The sequence below is a fragment of the Staurois parvus genome, unplaced genomic scaffold, assembly GCF_062004578.1.
Source record: "Staurois parvus isolate SC_StPar_1 unplaced genomic scaffold, SC_StPar_1.0 ptg000706l, whole genome shotgun sequence".
Taxonomy (NCBI): domain Eukaryota; kingdom Metazoa; phylum Chordata; class Amphibia; order Anura; family Ranidae; genus Staurois; species Staurois parvus.
In genome coordinates, this window is record NW_028318502.1 from 2,918,753 (window position 1) to 2,931,507 (window position 12,755).

The window sequence follows — 12,755 nt, forward strand, 5'->3', positions numbered from 1 at the left end:
GTGGTTCTTCTCTTCCAAGAATAGAACTCACTATGGCTGGTTTGAGTAAAGAGCCGTGGAAGACTAGATGAATCTTCTAAGACTGGAGGAATCTTCTAAGAATCTAAGTTCAGTTTGAAGGCCACAAGATTAATTTATGTCTTAATTCCAAAGGGTCCAATGAACCTGGGATTTAATTTCCGTGAGGGGCAGGCAAGTTTGAGGTTTGTTGTAGCAAGCCAGACCTTGTCTCCCACCTTCAACACAGGACTACCTCTCCTCCTTTTATTGAAATGTCTCTTGTAATCCTTCTGAGCCTTTTGCATAGTCCTCCAGAGTATTTGATAATTAGATTGGATGAAAGTCAGTCTATCCTGGACTGCAGGAACTGATGCTTCCGGGGTGACATCCGAAAAAAGGAAGGATGAAATCTGTAATTTTCCCAGAAAGGGGACTGGTTAGTAGAGGCATGGACGGAGTTGTTATAAGCAAAGTCTGCACAAGGAAGAAGAGATGCCCAGTTATCCTGAGTAAAGGTAGAGAAGGTAATGCTTCAAAGTTCGGTTCGGTTCGGTTCGGTTCGGTTCAATGTTCAGAGATCTCCAAAACCTAGACGTAAATTGTACCCCCCTGTCAGAGACTATATTGTTAGGCATCCCATGCATTCTTACTATTTCCTAGATGAATGGTTGTGCTGTTTCTGTAGCAGAAGGGGGCACCACCATGGGTGGGAAATGGGCCATTTTGGACAGTCTATCTACTACCACCAGGATGATGGTGAATCCATCAGATGGACGTAAGTCCACTATAAAATCCATGGAGAGCATCTTCCAAGGTTGCTCAGGAACCAGTAGAGGTCTTAGTTAACCCCAGGCTCTGGTGTTGCTGCCTTTATTACGAAGACAAGTTGCACAGGAATTGACATAGTCTTTACAGTCTTATCTCAGGTTGGGTCACCAACAATATCTCTGAACAAGTTCAGTTGTTTTCCGCACCCCAAAATGACCTGCAAGTAGATTGTCATGACATATTTTAAAGATTTGAGGCCTTACCTCTTGGGGGATGAAATCTTATTATGCCATAAGAAATCCTCATGCTTCCTTAACCTCCCTAGCGGTATGATTATGTCCATATTTCTGTGCTGAAAGCGGTACATTTTTTTGCATGGAAATATGTTGTTGATTGCTGCCCTTAGATCAGGTTGGATCAGTAGGAAGTTTTGTGAAGACAAGATAGTATTGGGAGCAGCTGTCTGAGGTGTTTCTATAAACATGCAAGACAGGGCATCTGCTTTCACATTCTTGGACCCTGGGCGATAAGTAAGGTGGAAATTAAATCTTGAGAAAAACAAGGCCCATCGAGCTTGCCGTGGTTTTAACCGTTTTGCGGTTCTAAGGTATTCTAAGTTCTTATGGTCAGTAAATATCTTGACGGGATTAGCAGCACCTTCCAATAAGTAATGCCACTCCCCAAGGCTGATTTAATAGCAAGTAATTCACGGGCCCACACATCATAGTTTTTCTCAGAAGCCTTGGGTCCCTGGCATTGTGAAAGGATTGCTCCTGTAGCCATTTCCGGGGCATCAACCTCAAGGACAAAGGGTAGAGTCAGATCTGGATGCTGTAGTACTGGAGCAGAGGTAAATTGAGTTTTTAGTTTGCCAAAAGCCCCTTGAGCTTCCAGAGACCACTGGAATCGAGTATTCAGATGGGTTAACTGGCTGATAGGAGCAATGATTGTAGAAAAGTTCTTAATGAATCTCCTGTAAAAATTGGCAAAGCCCACAAACATCTGGATACCTTTCTTGTCAGTGGGCACAGGCCAATTAATGATGGCTGCTGCCTTTTGGGGATCCATAGAAATCCCCTCTGTGGAAATGATCAGGCCAAGGAATTGAATTGATAATTTCTCTAACTCACATTTCTCTGCCTTTGTGTTTAGTCCATGCTGTCTCAGGGTAGATAAGACTTTCTTGACATGCACTCAGTGGAGCTCCAAGGTGGCAGAAAAGATAAGGGAATCTTCAAGTAGACTATCAAAAAGTGATCCAGGAATTCCCGGAAAATATAATTTGCGAGGTGTTGAAAGGTTGCAGGAGCATTGTATAACCCGAAGGGCATGACCAGGTATTTGAAATGCCTAATGCATATTTAAAAAGCTGTTTTCCATTTGTCTCCTTCATGAATTCGGACTAGATTATAGGCGCCTCCAAGATCCAATTTTGTGAAGATTAGGGCATTACGGAATCTTTGGAAGAGTTCAGGAACCAGAGGGAGCAGGTAATGGTTTTTAATGGTCACTTTATTGAGTCCCCGTAGTCAACACAAGGCCTGAGCAAGTTATCCTTCTTCTCCACAAAGAAGAATATGGCCCCAGCAGGAGAAGAAGGACAAATGAATCCCTTCCTGAGACTTTGGTCAATGTAAACCCCTAGGGCCTCCAGCTCGATTTCAGACAATGGGAAGATCCACTCAAAGAGAATCTCTGTCCTGGGAAGAAGCTCGATAGGGCAGTCATATGGCCAGTGAGGTGGTAGAGTGTCGGCCTTCCTTTTATCAAACACATCCAAGTATTCATGATAGGCTGGGGGCACAATCTGACTGGTAAAGGGTACCATTTGAACGGTCAGGCAACTAGACGAGTCAGTGAGTTCAGGGGTGAAACAATGTTGTAGGCAGTAGGTAGAGAAGAAGTATTTCTTTCCTGTAGGCCAGTCCACCTGTGGGTTATGGGCCCAAAGCCATGGGATCCTGAGGATGATAGGAAACATGGGAGAACATAAGATGTCAAAGCAAAGGAATTCTTGATGGCCTGAGTCTGTAGATGCCAATATAGGAATGGTTTCCTGTGTTACAGGTCCTAATCGAGGAATGGTCCCATCAGCTAAATGGACTGCAAGTCCCTGTTTCTTGTTCCTCGGTGGGACCCGCAACTCCCTTGCTAGGGTGATGTCCAAGAAACAACAGCATGCCCCGGAATCAATGATTGCTTGGAGTTTTACCTCCCCTTCCACTATCTGCAATGAGATGGGTAAAACAAGGTGAGCTGGTATTGATTTGGAAATTTGGGAGTGGACAGCACGTGAAGGAGCAGACTTACTGGGTCCCATGGGGCAATTGCATAAGAAGTGTCCGGAACCCCCACAGTAGAGGCACAGGTTGGACTGTCTTCGACGCATCCTTTCATCTGAGGACAAAGAGGAGTGTACTAGGCTAATTTTCATAGGTTCAATTTCAGTGGCAGGAGAAGGTGGAGCAGCAGGAAGAGGAGCAGGGAAAGAAGGCACCTTGGGTGACATCCACTATGGTCGGTAGGAGCTAGATCTTTCCGACCATCATTCCCGTAGGCGATGGTCAAGCTGGATGGCCAATGGATAAGGCCTTCAAGGGTAGTAGGAGCCTCAACTAGGGTAGTAGGAGGTAGTTCATCTTTAAGTGCTTCAGATAGGCCAAGCTGATACTGGTATTTGAGGGCGGCCGCATTCCAACCTGTGTCTGCTGACCATTTACGAAATTCCATCGTATAATCTTCCACAGGGCAATGACCTTGTTGGAGGGAGTGAGGGGCAGCTTCTGCTGTAGCCATGCGTAGTGTGTCATCATAGAGCTGGAACATAGCATCAAAGAATTTAGCAACAGAGCTTAGAACTGGGCTCTGTTCCAGGAGATGATGTGCCCAGGACTGGGGTTCATCAGTAAGTAGTGAAATAATGAATCCCACCTTCACAATCTCTATGGAGAAAGTATTGGGTTGGAGTGCCAGATATAACTTACATGCGTTCTTGAAAGCCTTGAACTTTTGCTGATCCCCTGAAAAGCGTTCAGGAACTGGTACTATTGGCTCTGGCGGTGGTATCATCTTGAACTGAAGCGGTGGATGCAGAGGATGCAATGGGTGGGTTTTGATTGCCAGGAGCAGAGGAGGTAGCACGATTCTGCAGATGACCTTCCAGCTGGAAATAGCCCTCTTGTAAATTCTTGACCATTGGCAGAGCCTCTATCAGGGAGACACCTCTCTCAGCCTCTGACATTATGGCTGGATTTGCTGTTACGTACCTGGCCTAAGGTGATAAGAGGGCTCCCTTTACGGCTGAGTGCAATACACCTCTGAAGGTGGTAACAGAAGGTGCAGTGCCCAAAGAAGCACAGGTTGCCAATGGTATAGATGCCTGGTGATGCCTGATGAGACGATACCCATGGGTGGATCGGATACAGGAGAGGGTTCTGGCGGATCCAGGTGGATGGTCATAGCAGGAAACAAAGTCAGAAGCCAGAGCTGGGGTCAAACACAGAGCATCAATCAGGAGTAAAGGGAGGAGTGAAGTCAGGATCACCCAGGGACATGCACTGGTAATCGATCAGGAGTAGGTAGGAGTAGATCCTAGGGACAAGGCGAGGTAGAGAACCAGGAGAGAGCCAAAGCAGGTCAGGGTCAAGCCGGGTCAATAATCAGCAGGTGAATACACACAGGAACAGGAAGCTGATGATAATCCAGAAATTATTGTGAGAGGCTGCAGTCCTTATAAAGGCCACTGTGTGCCAGGGATTATCGTACCCTGCGTGTGCTGGTGCGCTGTCGCGCACATGGATGTGCAATTGCGTGCCGTGCGCCTACGCGAATGCGCACATTTTTGTGCAAATAAGCAAGGGCATATTGGGTATTGGCGCATTTTCCATGGCTTCCTCATTTCTTTCCCTGACAGTTAATACTTCATGTGAGAGATTTTGCATGTGATTGATGTTGGTGAAGGGGGGAGGGGTGTCAGAGGGTACACACATAGTTACATAGTTAGTCTGGCTGAAAAAAGACAAAACTGCATCCAGTTCAACCAAAAAAAAAGTTATACAGAAAGCCTATACCCACAGTTGATCCAGAGGAAGGAAAAAAACACCCAGCAAAGCATGACCCAATTTGCTCCTGCAGGGGAAAAAATTCCTTTCTGATCCCTCATAGGGCAGTTAGATATTCCCTGGATTAACTTTACATATAAATGTTTGTAACCAGTTATATTATATGTATCTAGGAAAGAATCCAGGCAAACCACTGAGCTGGCCAGAACCACCTCTTGAGGTAGTCTATTCCATTTTCACAGCTCTCACCGTGAAGAAACCGTTCCGTGTTTGGAGATTAAATCTCTTTTCCTCCACATGAAGAGCACCCCCTTGTCCTCTGTGATGACCTCAAGGTGAATAGCTCTACTCTGAGTTCACTATATGAACCACTGATGTATTTATACATGGAGATCATATCCCCCCTTATGTATTATATATGGAGATCATATCCCCCCCTTATGTATTATACATGGAGATCATATCCCCCTTATGTATTATACATGGAGATCATATCCCCCCCTTATGTATTATACATGGAGATCATATCCCCCCTTATGTATTTATACATGGAGATCATATCCCCCCTTATGTATTATACATGGAGATCATACCCCCCTTATGTATTATACATGGAGATCATATCCCCCCTTATGTATTTATACATGGAGATCATATCCCCCTTTTGTATTATACATGGAGATCATATCCCCCCTTATGTATTATACATGGAGATCATATCCCCCCTTATGTATTTATACATGGAGATCATATCCCCCTTTTGTATTATACATGGAGATCATATCCCCCCTTATGTATTATACATGGAGATCATATCCCCCCTTATGTATAATACATGGAGATCCTATCCCCCCCCTTATGTATTATACATGGAGATCATATCCCCCCTTATTTATTATACATGGAGATCATATCCCCCTTATGTATTATACATGGAGATCATATCCCCCCTTATGTATTATACATGGAGATCATATCCCCCTTATGTATTATACATGGAGATCATATCCCCCCCTTATGTATTATAAATGGAGATCATATCCTCCTTATGTATTATACGTGGAGATCATATCCCCCCTTATGTATTATACGTGGAGATCATATCCCCCTTATGTATTATACGTGGAGATCATATCCCCCTTATGTATTATACATGGAGATCATATCCCCCTTATGTATTATACGTGGAGATCATATCCCCCTTATGTATTATACGTGGAGATCATATCCCCCTTATGTATTATACATGGACATCATATCCCCCCTTATGTATTATACATGGAGATCATATCCCCCCCTTATGTATTATACGTGGAGATCATATCCCCCTTATGTATTATACGTGGAGATCATATCCCCCTTATGTATTATACATGGACATCATATCCCCCCTTATGTATTATACATGGAGATCATATCCCCCCCTTATGTATTATACATGGAGATCATATCCCCCCCTTATGTATTATACATGGAGATCATATCCCCCCTTATGTATTATACATGGCGATCATATCCCCCCTTATGTATTATACATGGAGATCATATCCCCCTTATGTATTATACATGGAGATCATACCCCCCCTTATGTATTATACATATAGATCATATCCCCCCCTTATGTATTATACATGGAGATCATATCCCCCCCTTATGTATTATACATAGAGATCATATCCCCCTTATGTATTATACATGGAGATCATATCCCCCCTTATGTATTATACATGGAGATCATATCCCCCCTTATGTATTATACATAGAGATCATATCCCCCTTATGTATTATACATGGAGATCATATCCCCCCCTTAATTGGAGAAATTCAAGTTCCTCTAATCTTTCCTCATAGCTGAGCTCCTCGATGCCTCTTATCAGTTTGGTTGCCCTTCTCTGTACTTTCTCCAGTTCCCCAATGTTCTTTTTGTGAAATGGAGCCCAAAACTGAACTGCATATTCCAGATGAGGTCTCACTAATGATTGTACCGGGGGGGGGAATGATATCTCTCTCTGGAGTCTATACCTCTATTAATACAAGAGAGGATTTTGCTCGCTTTAGAACCCGCAGCTTGGCATTGCTGCCATTATTAAGCTTGTGGTCTACCAGAACCACCAGATCCTTCTCCACCATTGATTCACACATGTAATCTCCTGTGATTGGGAATATATGTTGAACATCCTTACATATTAAAATGAAGCAATGAGCATTTGAAAATATAAGTGTCTGTGTACATGAGTGCTTATTGTTGGATAACTGCTAATTGTTCATCCTCCAGATAAGAGAAGAGTGAAGACCCCGGCTACACAACCGGACTTGGAGCTCACAGAAGGCAAGCATCTCTCTCTGACCCCAAGTGACAGTGCTAGATGCCTGAGCAGCCAATCACCATGCACCAGTGTTGTCACATGGGAGCAAGGAGAGTAAACCACAAGTCCTCATACCTGGAAGTATCAGGTACTGTATTAGTCTTCCCTTCCATTAGTGAAAGGAAAGGTGGGGAACCAAGGAGAAGATAAATATGGGCAGATAACCATATACCATGCTGGGGAAAAGCACAGGATAACTAAGAGGTCAGATTGTAGTCCCAAAGCAGGACCTGCCATGACCTATCTGTATTCCTTACATTGTTTACTTTCCTAGGAAGCTTGAGGATCATTTTATTACAATTTAAAAAGAGAACAGAGCAGCCCCCAAACAAGATCTTTATACTTGACAAGTCTAGAGATATCCTTCACTGTCTATTGAATTGTCTATTAGGGGAATGTATAAAGTCTTCTGTTGATCTGTTAACTTTATTATGTTCAGGACTAAAACAATCTTTCCAATTTTTTTGCACATTTTTCTCCATACTCACAATTCCAGCCTGCCGGTGAAGCCCTTGGCTCCTGTTCATACATTTACATGCTGATTCTTAAAGGATAATTTCACCTTTAAAAAAACAATAAATGCATATCTTTTTTCAGGTAAAAAAATGTGCATTTGTTTTTTTTTTATTAGGAGCCTGTAAAGAATTGCAACCATAATCATTAGAACGTGGGTGCAGTGCAAGGCTCCTGCATACTCTCTGTGTACCTGTCTGCCTGTACTTCATACTGGCAGGCAGTTACTGAACGACAGGAAGAATCAATGAACTATTAGAGTGTTCACCAGCACACGGGTAGTTCATTGAGAACTACAAGCTGTCATCCACAAGGGCTGATGGAAGTTGTAGTTCTCTTCTTCAAAGAACTCTATAAAAGAATGATGTAGTCGGGTGGGCAGAGCACTGCACACACGCATTTTTTAAAAATTGCAATAGCGGGTGCAGACAGAAGATTCCCTGTCACAATGGGGGCTCGGGGTGGGGGGATGTGGGGCCTGCCTATTTAGTAACATGTTACATGTTACACCCTGGATTAACATGTTATGAAATATGAATTTATTCTTTAAGCTGGCTATACAGCAATAGATTGTTATATGAATATTTGTAAGAAAATTCTTGCCAGTAAATTCAATAATGTTATGGGATATAGGTAAAGCGAGCGCTCAAGAATCAGCTGCTGAAACACTCTGAGGAATCACTGGACCTTGTAACAAGAATAATATATATATAGTGCAGCGCTGTGATACTAATATAAAATATATGTGAATAAAAGTTCATATAGTCCTTTACACAATAAAAGTGATCGTGAACAAAGAGCATGTGAAGGTCTCTTCATCGTTTAGATGACTGGAATCAAATAGAAAAAATGCGCACTCACCGACTGCGCATTTTAAATGCGCATGTATGCAATATTATCCGGATGATCAGTCAGGTATGCAGATCAGCAAAACACATTGGTCATCCCCCTCAAGTAACGACATCAGCCTTGGGTACAGTGATATACCTCCAGGTCCAGAGAGCCCTCTTGCCCCAAGTGATAAGGTAGATTGAGATCCTGGTCATAGGTACCCCAAGAATTGGCTGCTGCAAATCTGGAACCCTCCAACAAGAGGGTCAAGAAAGGGAATGCCAATAGTGTAGTATGTTCAAAACTTTTATTGGGTCAATAGTAATACTAGCCAGGGTCACATGCATATAACAAATACCGTCAGCGATCAGGCGGACTGGCAAGTGAGGAAAATTAATAAATAAATAAATAATACATGCACTAACCCGGCAAAGGTAAAAAATGGAAGACCACCGGACCTCCTCGTGGTCCCAGTGGTCAGGAAGTCACACTCGCTACTGGCTCCTCCTGAGGCCTTTCGTGCTACGGCACTTCATCAGAGGGTGGGCGCCACTAGCAGTGTGACAGGAAAGACTTCCTATTTAAATGCGGTTCGCGCATGCGCAAAAATCCCGCTCTGTCGTTCAGAAGCAGAAACGAGGAACTGCGCATGCACGAATAGCCGCCATTTTGCCGAGGATTGTCGATGCGCGGAAATGAACTGCGCATGCGCCACCTGATAGCCGCCATTTTGCCATGGATTTTAAGCAGGGAGCTGTGTAAACTGACAGCCACTGCTAGAGAGATGTAAAACAGGCCACATAAGACTAGTGCCGATTACCCGGGGCTGATGACAGGACCGTGATTGATCGGATTGGAGTGATAATCATCCGATCTAACCTCCCCCCAGGGCAAGTGTCCAGGAACGTAAGCCACTATTTAAAGGAGAGGAGATATCCAAGTATATAGAGCCAATACTTGCAAAGTGCCCCAGGGACTATTTAACCCCCTTTGGTCGTCCATAAGGGTAATTTCATCAACTCCTCAACGTATACTATTATATCCATGGCATATGTGCTAGAGTGGATACTAGAGTGGATTATCCATATAGTAAAATAAATAAACATCATTTATTTATGCGAAAAACAACCTCCATATTAAAAAGTTTCAAAACGCACATAGGTATTCAAAAAACGCACACATATTGAAAACGCACACAGATGTTGAAAACAGGTGGCATTTCCTGTTGACATAAATTCTTATCATGAGTCACCAATTGTCGTGGATCATAAACCGTAACCAGTAACCAAAGGTGCTCCACATCCAGATGCTACATACTATTAAAGTTCAGAAAAAGCACTCTATAGACAATTGGTACACATACATATATTTCTATAGCTCCATATCCTAGAGATACAGAAAATATGAAGAAACGAAATATAAATCTATAAAAATGAAAATATATGAAGATATAAAAATTTTTATTTTTTTTTATATAGATGAAGACTTAAAAGTGTAAAAATGAATAAAAATGAAAATAAAAATGAAATGTAAAAATGTAAATAAAAAACTTCAACCATATATCAAGGCATGTGGTTGAACACAATGGGGAATATATCATTGTCTTAACTATTAGCAATGAAGCAGGTGATATCCACCTCAACATTGTGTCCATGAGAGTAAAGGGTACGTAATTCATAGACCCAACGGGTATCTGCCTGGGAAACAGTTCTAGTCTTATGGAGTCCCCTCCAATGCGGAGATATTACCTCTATACCCATAAATTTTAATGAGGTAGGATCCTTATTATGGAAAAGCCTATAGTGGTTGGATAACGAATGATCTTTGTAGCCTTTCCTTATGTTCGCCACATGCTCACGTAGGCGGTCCCGTAGGCGTCTGGTTGTCCGTCCTACATACTGTTTCTTACAGGGACAACTCAGAAGGTAGACCACAAATTTGCTATGACATGTTATGAATTGCTTGATATCATAAGATTTCCCAGTTGATGATGAAGTAAACGTATCAATCCTCCGTTTACGGGTATTGTCACACCTACATATAATGCACTTATTACACGGGTGGAATCCCTTTAATTCATTGAAAAAGGTCAATTTAGCAGGGGGGTTCACCACGTTTGGTGCAATCTGATTTCTAATGGACGGGGCCCTTCTAAACATAATCTCAGGTTTATCAGGTAGTATTTGTGATAGAACAGGGTCCATCCTTAAAATGTCCCAATTCTTCTTAATCAGTCTTCCTACTTGTCTGTATTGCACTGAAAACGTAGTCACAAACGGACATACTCTCTCATGTGTTCTTTTTGGTTTATATGAGAGCATCTCATTCCTGTCAAAACCCGCAACCTTAGCCAGAGAATTATCAAGTTCAGTTTCTCTATACCCTTTTTCAAGGAATCTGCTTTTTAGAATATTCGCTTGAGACCAATATGTCTCCAGATCTGTACAGTTACGCCTTATCCGGGTAAATTGGCCTTTTGGTATGTTATTAAGCCAATTTGGGTGGTGGCAGCTATTTACAGGGATATAGCTGTTACGATCGGATACCTTAAAAAAGGACTTAGTAACTATCCTCCCGTTGTCATTGGTTAGTGTAAGGTCCAAAAAGTCGATCTGGTGTCGACTATAGGTATAAGTCAAGCGGTTGTTTAAAGTGTTATTATTTAGTGTTGTAAAAAAGTTATTGAGTGCATTTTCCTCTCCTTTCCAAAGGAGGAGGATGTCATCTATATATCGCTTGTACAAAACCAGTTCCGGCCAGTCTCTGGCATAGATGACATCCTCCTCCCACCTGGACATGAAGAGGTTCGCGAGGCTGGGGGCAAACTTAGCCCCCATTGCAACGCCTTTTATCTGTAGGTGTCAGGGCTCCCGGGTATGACCAGAGGTGTGTGACTGACGCAGGGAAACGCAGACTTCAGATATGTTATAAACAATATAATTTATTAACACTAACAATACAAACATAAACGCAGTGCAATACTAAAACATAACACAGTGCAAACAAACCAACCACCCACAGATAACAGTACATACAATGCAAGCGTCGTCAGGCAGGCCGGGTCAATATCAATTGGGCAGGTAGGTACAGGGGGAGCAAGCGGAGAATGGTCGGGGTCACAAGCCAGGTTCAGCAGGTAGCGGGCAGCGTGGTACAGAGGGTCAGGCAGAGGAGAATGGTCAGACAAGCCAGGGATCAGGAGCAGGAGAATGGTCAGACAAAGCCAGGGATCAGAGCAGGGTCAGCAACGAATCAGACAGGAACAGGAACAGGGAGCAGGAACAGGGTACAGGGCCCAGGAAAAACACACACCATGGCAGAGTCTGCAGGTCTGGCCATCCCTTAAATACACCAGTATAATCAGTTCCAGGTGTTTGACTGGCTGCAAGGTTGAGTCTCTGATTGCTGGGAGCACCCGCTGGCCAGCCCTGGTACTGCAGCTCATAAGGCAGGTGAGTCCCACCATTGCTGGCCAGTCCATTCATGACAGTACCCCCCCTCAAGGAGCGGCCTCAGGACGCTCCAAACAGTCCTAGCTGGGCAAAATGTTCCACCGCCCGGGTCTGGTAACTGGCGGGATATCAAAGACTGGCACACCGGGCAGGACTCCGGGCAGCGGCACACCGGGCAGGACTCCGGGCAGGGGCACACCGGGCTGGACTCCGGGCAGAGGCACATCGGGCTGGACTCCGGGCAGAGGCACATCGGGCTGGACTCCGGGCAGAGGCACATTGGGCTGGACTCCGGGCAGAGGCACATCGGGCTGGACTCCGGGCAGAGGCACATCGGGCTGGACTCCGGGCAGAGGCACATCGGATTACCAGGCGAAGCAGCAGGCAGCGGGCCACCAGGCGGAGCAGCAGGCACCGGGCAACCAGGCGGAGCAGCAGGCACCGGGCCACCAGGCGGAGCAGCAGGCACCGGGCCACCAGGCGGGGCGACAGGCATCGGGCCCCCAGGCAGAGCGGCGGGCGCCGGGCCCCCAGGAGCGGCGACAGGCATCGGGCCCCAGGTGGGGCGACAGGCATCGGGCCCCCAGGCGGGGCGACAGGCATCGGGCCCCCAGGCGGGGCAACAGGCATCGGGCCCCCAGGCGGAGCAGCGGGCGCTGGACCCCCAGACAGAGCGACAGGTCTCGGGCCCCCAGGAGGAGCGGCGGGCGCCGGACCCCCAGGCGGAGCGACAGGTCTCGGGCCCCCAGGCGGAGCGGCGGGCG